The sequence below is a fragment of the Mustela erminea genome, chromosome 12 (assembly GCF_009829155.1).
Source record: "Mustela erminea isolate mMusErm1 chromosome 12, mMusErm1.Pri, whole genome shotgun sequence".
Lineage (NCBI taxonomy): Eukaryota > Metazoa > Chordata > Mammalia > Carnivora > Mustelidae > Mustela > Mustela erminea.
Window position 1 is genome coordinate 88,068,492 of NC_045625.1, and position 12,835 is coordinate 88,081,326.

Sequence of the window (12,835 nt, forward strand, 5' to 3'; positions counted from 1 at the left end):
CCCTTAAAAAACTTAACAGGGTATTTTGATAATATATGACATATTAACAATTTGCTTATTGGTCAGACAAGGAGGTAATAAAGTACTTTTTGATATTAAAACCATGTTCTATCACTGTATATTAAAGTAAAAAATAAAATTTCCACAGAGAAAAAGGAAAGAAGCAATGCCAAGTTAAGATCATATTTATTTTATGAAATTTATGGAGAAGACTGACTACTCATTTTTGACTGAAAAAATGCTACAGGGTTTGGTTTGGTTTGGTTTAATTTGTTAACTATCTTCCAGGGTGTGAAGTGGTGTAGCAGTGTGGTTTTGATTTGCATTTCACTAATGATGAATGATGTTGAGCATCTTTTCATGCGCAATTTATTGGCCATTTGGGGAAATGTCTATTTAAGTCCTTTGCCCGTATTAAAATTGAGTTTTGTGTTAAGTTTTGTGTTAAGTTATAGGAGTTCTTTGTATTCTGGATATTAACCCCTCATCAGATATATAATTTGTAAGTTATTTTTCCCATTCTGTGGATTACCATTTTACTCTGTTGATTTGTATCCTGTGAAGCACAAAATTGTTCAATTTTGCTGTATTCCAATTTATCTCTTCTTTTGGTGTCCAAGGAATCACTGCCAAATCCAATGTTGTGAAGCTTTTTCACTATGTTTTCTTCCAAGTATTTTACAGCTTTGGCTCTTACATTTATGTCTTCAATCCATCTTTAATTTTTTTCATATGGTGTAAGGTAAGGGTCCAACTTCATTTTTTTGCATATGGATTTCCAGTTCTCCCAGCAACATCTGTGGAAGAGTGTCCTTTTCCCCACTGAATGATCTTGGGGCACCCATGTTGAAAAATCATTTGGCCATAAATGTGAGAGTTTTTATTTCTGTTTTATTCCAGTAGTCTGTGTATTTGTCTTTATGCCAGGACCATACTGTATTGATTACCAGTAGTTTTTGTGGTTAAGTTTTGAAATCAGGAAGTGTGAGCTTCCTTTGTTGTTTTTCAAACAACAAACAACTTTGTTGTTCTTTTTCAAAAATTGTTTTGGCTTTTTGGTATCTCCAAAATTCCATATGAATTTTAAAATGGGTTTTTCTATTTCTGCAAAAAAATAGATTTTTGCAGATCTTGGGGTTTTGATAGGGATTGCATTAGATCTGTATATCACTTTGGGAATAGGTAGTACTCTCTTATGTGGATTATCTCATTTTATTTATACAACTTGTAGGTACTATTATTTTTCTCATTTTAGGTGTGTGGAAACTGAAGTTTAGCAATATACAATAATTTCCAAGTCTCACGTATAGAAGGAAGAGGTGCTACAATTTGAACATAGGCAGCCTGACTCCAATGCCAGAGTTCATAACTATGTTGCCTTTCATAGCTTTGGCAGCACACATAAAGCAGCAATAAACTTAGGTAAGCTTTCTGCAGTGATCCATAGTTATACTGCCCAGGTGGCCAGGTGACAAAACCATTTTCCCAGTACAAATTATTTGAGTATATTTTTAGTTGTGTGGCTACACATCCTATGCTCTGAACAAAAGAATTTAAGTGGGCGAACATAGAAAGTAGGTCTCTGTGGAAGGAGCAGTGTAAGGGACGATACTGCCTTTTCCTAGAGATGAGAGAAAGTTGAAAGTAAATGAATTTTTTAAAAGTTTGGACTAGATGATCTTTGCCTCTGAGAGTATTCTGCCAAAATTCAATTTAATTAACATACACTGTATTATTAGTTTCAGGGATAGAATTTAGTGATTCATGTTATGCATTAAGTGTCCTCCTTAGTGCCCATTACCCAGTTACCCCATCCCCTGATCCACAACCCCTCCAGCAACCCTCAGTTTGTTCCTTAGAGTTCAGTTCCTGTTATGCTTTGCCTCCTCTGTTTTCATCTTATTTTTCCTTCCCTTCTGCTATGTTCATCTGTTTTTTCCCCTATATTCCACATATGAGTGAAATCATATGGTATTTGTCTTTCTCTGACTTACTCTGCTTAGCGTAATACCCGCTAGTTCCATCCACATCATTGCAATTGCAAGATTTCATTCTTTTTAATGGCTGAGTAATACTCCATCACATCATCTTTATCCATTCATCTGTCAGTGGACATCTTGGCTCTTTCCATATTTGGGCTATTGTGGACATTGCTGCTGTAAACACTGGGGTGCATGTGAACTTTCAAATCACTATGTTTGTATCCTTTGGATAAATACCTAGAAGTGCAATTGCTGGGTCATAGGGTAGTTATGTTTTTAACTTTTTGATGAACCTCCATACTGTTTTCCAGAGTGGCTGCACAAGCTTGCATTCCCCACCAACTGTGTTGGTGTTGGGAAAATTGGATAGCCACATGCAGAAGAATGAAGCTGGACCACTCTTAAACCATACACAAAAATAGGCTCAAAATGGATGAAAGACTTAATGTGAGATAGAAATCCATATCCAGGAATCCAATCCAATCCAAATCCAGCTTTGGTTTTCTTTTTCAACATTCATTTGGCTATTCGGGGTCTTTCTGGTTCCATACAAATTTTAGGATTGTTCCAGCTCTGTGAAAAATGCTTGATGGTATTTTGATAGGAATTGCATTGAATGTGTAGATTGCTTTGGGTAGCAGGGACATTTTAGCAATGTTTGTTCTTCAGATCTGAGCTTGGAATGTTTTTTCATTTCTTTTTGTTTTCCTCAATTTCATTTATAAGTGTTTTTAGTTTTTAGAGCACAGATCTTTTATATCTTTGGCTAGGTTTGTTCCTAGGTATCTTACGGTTTGGGTGCAGTTATAAGTGGGATTGATTCCTTGATTTCTCTTTCTTAAGTCTCATTATTAGTGTATAGAAATGCACCTGACTACTGTGCATTGATTTTATATCCTGCAACTTTGCCAAATTCCTGTATCAGTTCCAGCAATTTTTTGCTGGAGTCTTTCAGGTTTTCTACATAAAGTATCATGTCATCTGCAAAGAGTGAAATTTTAACTTCTTTGCCAATTTGGGTACCTTTTTTGTCTTTTTTGTTGTCTGATTGCTGATGCTAGGACTTCCAGTACTATGTTGAACAACAGTTTTACCATCAAATTCTTAACTATTATGTCAACATACTATAAATTATTGAAAAAGTACCGCTTTTCAGGACAGTTATACCCAGGAGAGATAACTTTCTCTGCTACCCTTATGAACAAGGATTCTGTCATTTCAAGACCTTCAACATGTGTCCCAAACTGCCTTACCTAGATTTATTTCTTCTTACTCCTCAACAGTAACTTTCAAATCCAACCAAACTGGTTTATTCACCATTCATTCCCTTATAGTATCTTATAGCTTGGACTAGAGGGTATGGATAGAAATGGAAAGACATAGAAACAGATCCAAATGATGAATTGGATGGGAGGGGTGACAGAAAGGAACAAATCAAGGATGTTCCCTTGGTTTTGGTTTGATGGATGAGTTCTTATGGAGAAGGAGGGAGTTTAGACAGAATTCCATTTGGGACATGTTGGGATGCCTGCAATATTTCCAAGTAGGGATGTCACATAGATACATAGATAAACATTTAAAATAACAGATATAGGTAAGGTAACTTAAGGAAGTGTTTTTAGAGAAAGGAAGCAAATAGAGGATAAGGTTCTGAGACAATCAGTTAAAGGTTAGATAGAGAATGAGTCAGCAAAGAAAGACAAATAGTGGCCAGGGAAAGAGGAAAACAAGCAGAGTGGAGTTTCGTGAAAGCAAGAGAAACGTGTTTTTAAGTGGGAAAAAGTGGTCAGCTTTTTTTTTTTTTTTTTTAAGAGAAGTGGGTAGGGTGAGAGGGAAAGAGAGAATCTCAAGCAGGGGCCCTCACAGTCACAACCCTGAGATTATGATCTGAGCTGAAATCAAGAGTCAGGTGCTTAACTGAGCCACCCAGGCGCCCCATGGTCAATCATTTTGAATGTTATTTACTGAAGCACCAAGTAATAGAAGCTTTGTTCACTGACCATTGTACTTGGCCACTGTGAACTGATGGTAAATTCATTGTAGGTGGAGGACAGCTTCCAGACTGGATGCGGTTGAGGAGGTTATAATGTTGGTAAGGAACTAAAGACAGTGTGGGTAGATTACCATTTGAGAGGTTTTGCCATGAAGGGGGACAGGAAAGTAAAGTGATAGTGGGCAAGAAAATAAGATTCTTGGTATTTATTTGGGAGTTATTATATCAAGTTTATATGCTGATGGAGTGAGCCATGAAGAAAGAAAAACTGAAGGGGTGCAAATTATAAAGGGGGTAAAATTTTGAATGGGATCCAGAGCACAAGAGAGAAATGAGTCTTTAATTCATCAGGGACATTTCTCCATTTACAGCTAGGGGGCAGATAGTAAAATGGTAAATACAGGTAGGTTTGTAAATTTGGTAGTAGAAACATGAGAGCATTTTCCTGTGTTTATTCTGTATTCTACAGAAGTTTGAAGTGAAATTACTAACCAAAACTGGTAATTTGATGGTACACCCATGTCTCATATCATACTATGGTTTTTGTTTTTGTTTTAAAAGATATTTCTTTTAGAGAGACAGCACATGCATGAGATTTTGGCAGGGGCAGTGAAGAGTGAGAGAATTGCAAGCATACTTCCTGCTGAGTGTGGAGCCCTATGTGGCACTCAGTCTCACGACCCCTGAAATCATGACCTGAGCTGCAGTCATGAGTCAGACACTTAACTGAGTGAGCCACCCAGGTGTCCCTTTTCTTTCTTTTTGATTTCCTTGAAAGATCTTTGGAATGAGCAGAGCCATCCATCCCCCAGCTTCCAGTGCTGCTGTCCTTCCTTCCACCACTTCGCCCACTCTAATGGCCATGGCCATTCTTGGCATCCCCTGTGAGTGATGGTATCTCATCACAGCAGGCCATAGAAATAATGAGCTTCCAGCACACGAAAAGATGAAGGAGCACAAGAAGATCAACAACTGTTTTGAAGAGTTAAGGGAACAATTAAAAGAACTTACCGATCAGTATGAAAAGTCCGAAAATGATCCAAAGGACCCAAATCTGGGCAAACTATGGATGAATTACTTAAGAACCTAACTGAGGAAAAATTTTGTTGTTAAATGAACCAAGATAGGTTGTCGGATGTCATTGTTAGCTTGAAAAAAGTAAGCTGAAGCCAGGAACGAGAGTTGTTTTGGCTGTGACTACATTGATACTTGCCAAGATCCACTGGTTTATGCAGGTCTCATAAGCACATAGGGAATATTTCTTTTTGTGAAGTAGAGGGGTCAGTGGAAGGGTCGGAACAGATGAGAGAATTCAGAGGTAATAGAACTACCTTTTTACAAACCTAGAATTGTATCAGTATAGGGATATTTCCAAAAGGCTGTTTGTTATAGGGCTAGTAGTTAAGAAAAACACTAATAGCAAGGGCTGCTGTTAGCCAACTGGAATGCAATTTCTTAAATGTAGCATATAGTTCTGTTGTAGACAAGTACATTGGTGAAAGTGCTCATTTGATAAGAGAAATGTTTACACCAGGAATCATCAGTCATGCATCATTTTTATAGATAAAAAAAAAGATGCCATTGGTGGGTACTTGTTTCCTGGAAGTACTTCAGCTGATAGATTCAGAGAACTTTATGGAGTTATGCAAATGGGTGGATATGATACTCTGCACAGATAAAATAATCATGGCTACAGACAAGTACAGTGGATCCTGCTTTGCTGTCTCCAGATAAATGGAAAAGATACACATTATGTATAAGCAGGTTAGCTATCTTGAAAATCTGTGGCGGTAACATTACAAAGCCTGATTAAATAGATTATTAGAAGCATATACAAAGCGTTCAGATGACTCATATGGAGCAGACCTGAAAAACGTTTGCACTGAAGCAGGCATATTTACAATTCATGCTGATCATGAGTCTGTAGTATAGAAAGACTTCATGAAAGCCATCAGAAGTAACTGATTTTAACTAGCTAGAGTCTAAATTGGACTACAAACCTGAATTCTAAAAAGATAGAACATAAGATGAATTATAAGTTTTTGATGGCTACATGACACATTGACTTAATGTAAAAATCAGTTGAAAATGAATGCAGTGGCAATAATACTATTAAATGTGTATGAATTTAAAACAAAATAGTAAAAATATGTAGTTTGTAATAGATGTAGAAGTAAAAGATATGGTACAAATAGAAAAGACAAGAGGGGGAAATTAAGTATACTGCTGACAAGGTCTAAAAGTGCTTGTGAAGTGATCTTTGAAGGTAATTTGTGATAAAGATGCATATTGTAAACCCTAGAGTAACCACTAAATGTCAAAATTAAAAATTAAAAGAAATAGCTAATAACTAATAGAAGCAATAAATTGGAATTTTTTTTTTAAATCAATCCAATAGAATGCAAGGAGAAAAAAGAACAGAGATCAAATTGGACAAATAAAAAATAGCAGGAGCCTAGATTTAAGCCCAAATCATACTGGTAATTACATTAATCAATGATTTAAACATTATAAAAAGACACATTATCAAATGTAATGAAAAGGCGAGAACCAAGTACATGCTATTCACAAGGAACCAACTTTAAATATAAAGATGAAGGTAGGCTATAAGCAAAAGGGTGGAAAAATCAGGTATAATGGAAATGCTAATCAGTAAGTTGGGAGTGGGTGTATTAATATCAGGAATATTACCAATGATAAAGGGAGACATACATAAATAACAAAAAGCAATTCATCAAGAAGACACACCATGCACCTGGTATCAGTGTTTTGAAATACATGAAATATAAATAATCTAAAAGTATAAATAGACAATTACACAATTCCACACATTTCAACACTTCTGCTAATTGACAGAACAGGAAGAATCCAAGATCCATAAATATACAGAACATTGCAATCAGCGAACTTGACCTGACATTTATAGAACACTCCAGCAAATAGCAGCAGACTATGCATTCATGTCGAGTACACATAAAAAAATGGTTGGTCGGCAGATGGTTATTTGCCCTCTAGTTATTTCATGCCCTTCATCAAGATGAAACCTATCTTGGGCCCTAAGACAATTCTCAAGAAATTTTAAAAAATTATTCTCTGTCAATAACTTAAAACATCAGTAAAAGGAAGATCTTGTGTAATGCTATGAAAAATAGGAAACTTGAAAACAAACTGAGTCGAAGAAAAAATACAAGAGAAAATGGAAAATATTTTGTAGGGGCACCTAGCTGGCTTGGTAGAGTATGTGAGTCTGAATCTCAGAGTCATGAGTTCCAAGTCCCACATTTGGTGTAGAGCCTAATGAAAACAGATGTATATATTGTAATGAATGAAAATAAAAATACATATGCAGGTAAGCTGTGATTAGAGTGGAATTTATATCTTTAGATTCTTCTATTAAAAAGGAAGAAGGATCTAAACTTCAGAAACTGGAAAACGAAGGAAATTAAATTCAAGTAAAGAGAAAATAAAGTTAGAAGTATAACAAAGTAGAAAAAAAATTGAAAGGGAATACCAGTGAAGGCAAAAGCTGCTACTTTGAAAATATCAATAAAATTGATAAACCTCAGAATTACCAAGAGAAAAATTTAAAAGGACATAAATTACCACAATCAGTAATAAATGGGCTATTATTTATATCCTACAGACATTTAAAGTAATGAAAGAAATATGAGGTTTATGCCAATACATAGGACTAAGAACTTAGACACAACTAATTTCTTGAAAGAAAAAAAAAAAAAGCCAAAACAGACTAAAAATTTATAGTTAGAAACTTGAGGTAAAATAACTTCAGTGTGAATTTTATCAAAGAAGAAATAATATAATCTTACATGATTTTATTTTAAGATTTATTTAGTTTAGAGAGAGAGCTTGTGCATGTGTGGTGAGAGGGACAAGGGGCAGACGCCCCATTGAGCATAGAGCCCGACCAGGGGGCAATCTTTCAACCCAGAGATCATGACCTGAGCCGAAATCAAGAGTCAGATGCTCAACTGAGTGAGCCACCCAGGCCCCCCACACAGATTCTTTATGAAAAGAAGAGAGTGAACACTTGCCAACTACCTTCATGAGGATCCCTTTATTCTAATACCAGGACCAAAAATAGACATAAGAAAAAAACTGTATGCCCATATTCCTTATAAATACTGACAGAAAAACCCTTCACTAGTAGCACATAGATCCAGGAAAAAGGAAAAAAAATATTACTATATCACAACAGATTCTTTAGATTCTTATCTGAGGAATAGAAATTTAGTTTAACCCTCAAAACATCAATGAAATACATCATATTGACAAGCTAAAGAAAAAAACTCATATCTCAATATATGCAGAAAAAGCATTGAACAAAATCCAACACTCATGATAAAAACTCTCAGCCAACTGGGCATAGACAAACTTTCAATCAGATAGAATGCATCTGAAAAAATCAAGCTAACATCACACACTTAGTGGTAAAAGAATGAATGCTTTACCCTTGGGACTGGAATAAGACAAGAATGTTTACTCTCTTGTCTACATTGTACTGTAAGACCTAGGCAAGGCAATGAAGCAAGGAAACAGAAATAAAAGACATCATATCAGAAAGGAAGAAATAAAAGTGCCTGTACTCATAAATGACATGATTATTTATGTAGAAAAATCCTACACAATTTATTTTTTAAAAAGTTACTAGACTAAGGGAATTTATAATATTGCAGGATGGGTGGCCAAGGTACAAAAATTGACTATTTCTATATACTAGCAATAAAAAGTAAAATTATTAAAAATACCACTTAAAATAGCATAGAAATAAAATACTTAGGGATACCTTTAACAAGGTATTTGTAAGTATTGCACACTAAAAACTACAAAATAGTGTTTGGTCTACAGTATTTTGTAGTTTTTAGGGTGCAATACTTAACAAATACCTTGTTAAAGGTATCCCGTCCGTGTTCGTAGGTAGGAGACTCAATTTTCCTCAAAATTATCTGTAGATTCAGTGCAATATCAATCATAATCTCAGCAGAATTTTGTAAAAATTAACAGGGTTGCTCTAAAATTTATATGGAAATAGCAAGAACCAAGAACAGCTAATACAATATTTAGAAAAGAACACAAAGGTGGAAGATCTTAGACTACCTGATTTTAAGACTTAAAATAAGGCCATAGTAATAAGACAGTGTGATGTTGGCATAAGGATAAATGTGTGGATTAATGAAATACTACAGTATCAGAAATAAACCCACTCATATATACGGTCAGTTGATTTTTGTAAGATATGCCAAGGTGGACTGGATGACAGAACAATCTTAAAATTAACATACTGGAACTACTTGTTAGCCATTTGTAGAAAATAAACCTGGCCTCTCTTCATCGTACACAAAAATGAACTCAAATGGATCACAGACCTAACATGAAAGTTAAAACTGTGAAAATTCTAGAAGCAAATTTAGAATATCTTGAACTTGAAAAAGATAAAGATATGTTAGATATACAGTGCAAAATACCCGTTATAAGAGAAAAATTGATGTTGATCTTCATCAAAATTAGAAACTTATATATTTTTTTAAATTATTTATTTGACAGAGATCACAAGTAGACAGAGAAGCAGGCAGAGACAGAGAGAGGGGGAAGCAGGCTCCTCACTGCGCAGAGAGCTGGATCCCAGGACCCTGAAATCATGACCTGAGCCGAAGGCAGAGACTTAATGCACTGAGCCACCCAGGCACACCAGAAACATATCTTTTAAAGATACTTGAAGGCAGGGAGCCCGGGTGGCTCAGTCAGTCAAGTTTCTGCCTTCGGCTCAGGTCATGATTGCAGGGTCCTGGGATGGAGCCTCCGGATGGGCTCCCTGCTCAGCAGGGAGTCTGCTTTTACCTCTCCCTCAGCACCCACCCCCACTCATGTGTTCTCTTGCTCTTCCTCTCTGAACTAAATAAACAAATACTATCTTTAGAAAATAATTTTTTAAAAGATACTTTAAGGAAATGAAAAAGCAAGTCACGGAGTGGGAGAAAACATTTGCATTTCATGTATCTGACAAAGCACTTGTATCAAGAATTTATGAAGACCCCTTACAATTCATTAATTAAGAAAACTAAAAATGGGCAAAAGATTTGTACAAACACTTCATAAAAGAAGATGCACGAATGACCAATAAACACACAAAAAGAGGCTCAACATCATTAGTCATGAGGAAATGCAAATTAAAACCACAGTAAGATAGCACAACACTCTCACTAGAATAGCTAAAATTAAAAAGACTATGTGAAGATATATGTAAGTCAGGATTCACTTTATAGCTAAATATATTCAAAGGCCAGATTTGTAAAAACATAACCATAAAAAATTTCAAAGATTGATAATACAAAGTGTTGGTGAAAAGATGGAGAAACTGGATATCACTTAGAAAAACCACTTGACAATTTTTATGAAGTTAAATATACACTTCTATGCCACTGCACTGCCACTCCTACGTATTTATGCAAGGGAAAAACATGCTCACAGTGAAAATTGTACTGGAATGTTCATAGCAGCTTTATTCCTAATACAATAGAACGCTATACAAAAATCAAAAGGAACAAATTACTGATTGATGCAACAACACTGATGTATCTCAGATACCTGAGCGAAATGAGTGAATTCAGCCAGATATGTACCGGAGGGCTCCATTTATAGTAAATTTTACAAAAGGAAAGACTTCCACAGTGATGGCAGTAATCTGGGCCTGGACTGACTTGCAAATGGGCAAGCTACTACTAATCATTTAGAGTTTCCTTTTGAGATCAAACAATTTACTACCATCCTTGCCCTAATATAGTTCAAAACCACTTTTTGAACCACTGTCAGGGGCTTTATCATTCGAGCCCACCCAACAAAACAGAGGCCACATCAGGTATTTTTAACAGTAAATTTAATATAGGGTGTTAGACTTGTATTAGAGGACTCAAAAGGAAAAAGTCAAATAGTAAAGTAGTGCAAATTAAAAACAAAACCCCGGGGCGCCTGGGTGGCTCAGTGGGTTAAAGCCTCTGCCTTCGGCTCAGGTCATGATCCCAGGGTCCTGGGTTCGAGCCCCACATCGGGCTCTCTGCTCAGCAGGGAGTCTGCTTCCTCCTCTCCCTCTTCCTGCTTCTCTGCCTACTTGTGATCTCTGTCTGTCAAATAAATAAAATCTTTAAAAAAAAAAAAAAAAACCACAACTTTTAGGAAGCAACTACCATGCCTGCACAAAGGAAAGAATTAGAGATTATCAAAACCTAGAAGCTTGGAGGAAGGGCCCCATGGAGCTGAGACCCAGATCTCTGCCTGCATGGCTGGTGCTAGTACTGTGGGAGCTTGAGGAAGGGCCCCCCAGAGATGGGACTCAGATCTTTGGTATCTCTGAGGGAAAGTATGAAGCTGGTTGTGGAAGTCAAGGATAAAACAAAAAAGACCATCACTACCAGTGGGCAGAAATGTTTACTTGGTGATGCTGACAGAAACAGCAAAAAGGGAAGGGGTCCTTTCTTGTGCCCCAATAGCAGATTCTCACAGGAAACTGACTAGTAAAGGAAAAGTGTAGTTTACAGAATCCCAAGTCTGAGCATCACAAAGCATAATAAAGAACAACAGGAAATTCAGGGCTGAGAGCTGATAGGTTACTGACCAACACAAAATTAAAACAGAGACCAAATAAATGAACTCCAAACAAAAACACATGGGTAATTTCTGCTCGTGATTTTATTGACATCAGGAGTATTGAACAAGATGCTGGGATTAAATCTTGACCCAGCTCCATCACTAACTAGCAGGTAACAACATAAAGGGCCCTTAATAAGTTGCTTAAAATCAAAGTGTCTCAGCTTTCTTCCTGCTTCAGGATTGTTCTAAGGAGTCTGTAAGAAAATTGTGAGTGTTCTATGCAAATGCACTAAATCATTGTTAGCGTAATTATAAACACTAAAAGATAGTCATCAAACCACAAAACTATTATACACCCTAACAAATTATTAAAATGTGTAGGGAAGTATACAGCTATGCAAATAGCACAGTTGGTTAATCTCACACTTTTCCTCTTTTTTTTTTTTTTTTTTTTACGGGTGGGGAGAGGGCCAGAGGAAGAGGGAGAATCTCAAGCAGGCTCCATGCCCAGCATGGGGCTCAACTGCACAACCCTGAGATCATAACCTGAGCTGGAACCAAGTTGGATGCTTAACTGACTGTGCCACCCAAGAGCCCCAATCTCATGCTTTTCTAATTTGGACTTCTGATGTGTGTATATCAGTAAGCTAATAAACTATTTTTATTTTTAAACTATAAGAACAAACCTAAAAATTCAGAGTGGGCTCAAGTGCATCACTGCATTTTAGCCTAAGCATGGGCAGTTCTCAATGGTGCATTTCCATCCAACATCAGCAGACTTATTCCACCACTAAACCATGATGCAATCTGTCATTTTGTATCTAAACGGGTGGCTCCCATATTTAGAAAGACAACTGAATGTAGACTCCCCAGGAACTGGTAAAAAAGTTCAGACATACTTATTAATGCGTTAAGTGTCTATGATATAGATACATGTGAAAAAGAACCTTTGTCCTAAGAAATAACAGCGCCAAATAGAAACAAAAACTTAACTGTAAAGAACATTACAGTACATATTTGAGAAAGAAACTAGAGAAAGATTTAAAATGATGCTTACCTCTTAATGGTGGAAAGTAAGGATTCCACTCTGAATTCTTTGGAATAAGTTTTTTTTCTAATTTGCAGCATTAAAAATATTTCACATGTGGACATAAAGTGGAAAAATACACCATGAACTTAGTGTTATAACATCACATCAAGTGGAAATATGCAAGCACAGAAATAGGACTTCAACAGTATTCCACAGGACTATTACCAG

The 12,835-nt window shown here is 36.2% G+C and overlaps 1 pseudogene; it reads left to right on the plus strand.

The window, feature by feature from the left end:
* The first annotated feature begins 4,867 nt into the window (after positions 1 to 4,867).
* Positions 4,868 to 7,781, plus strand: LOC116569903 (annotated as a pseudogene).
* Positions 7,782 to 12,835: the final 5,054 nt, after the last annotated feature.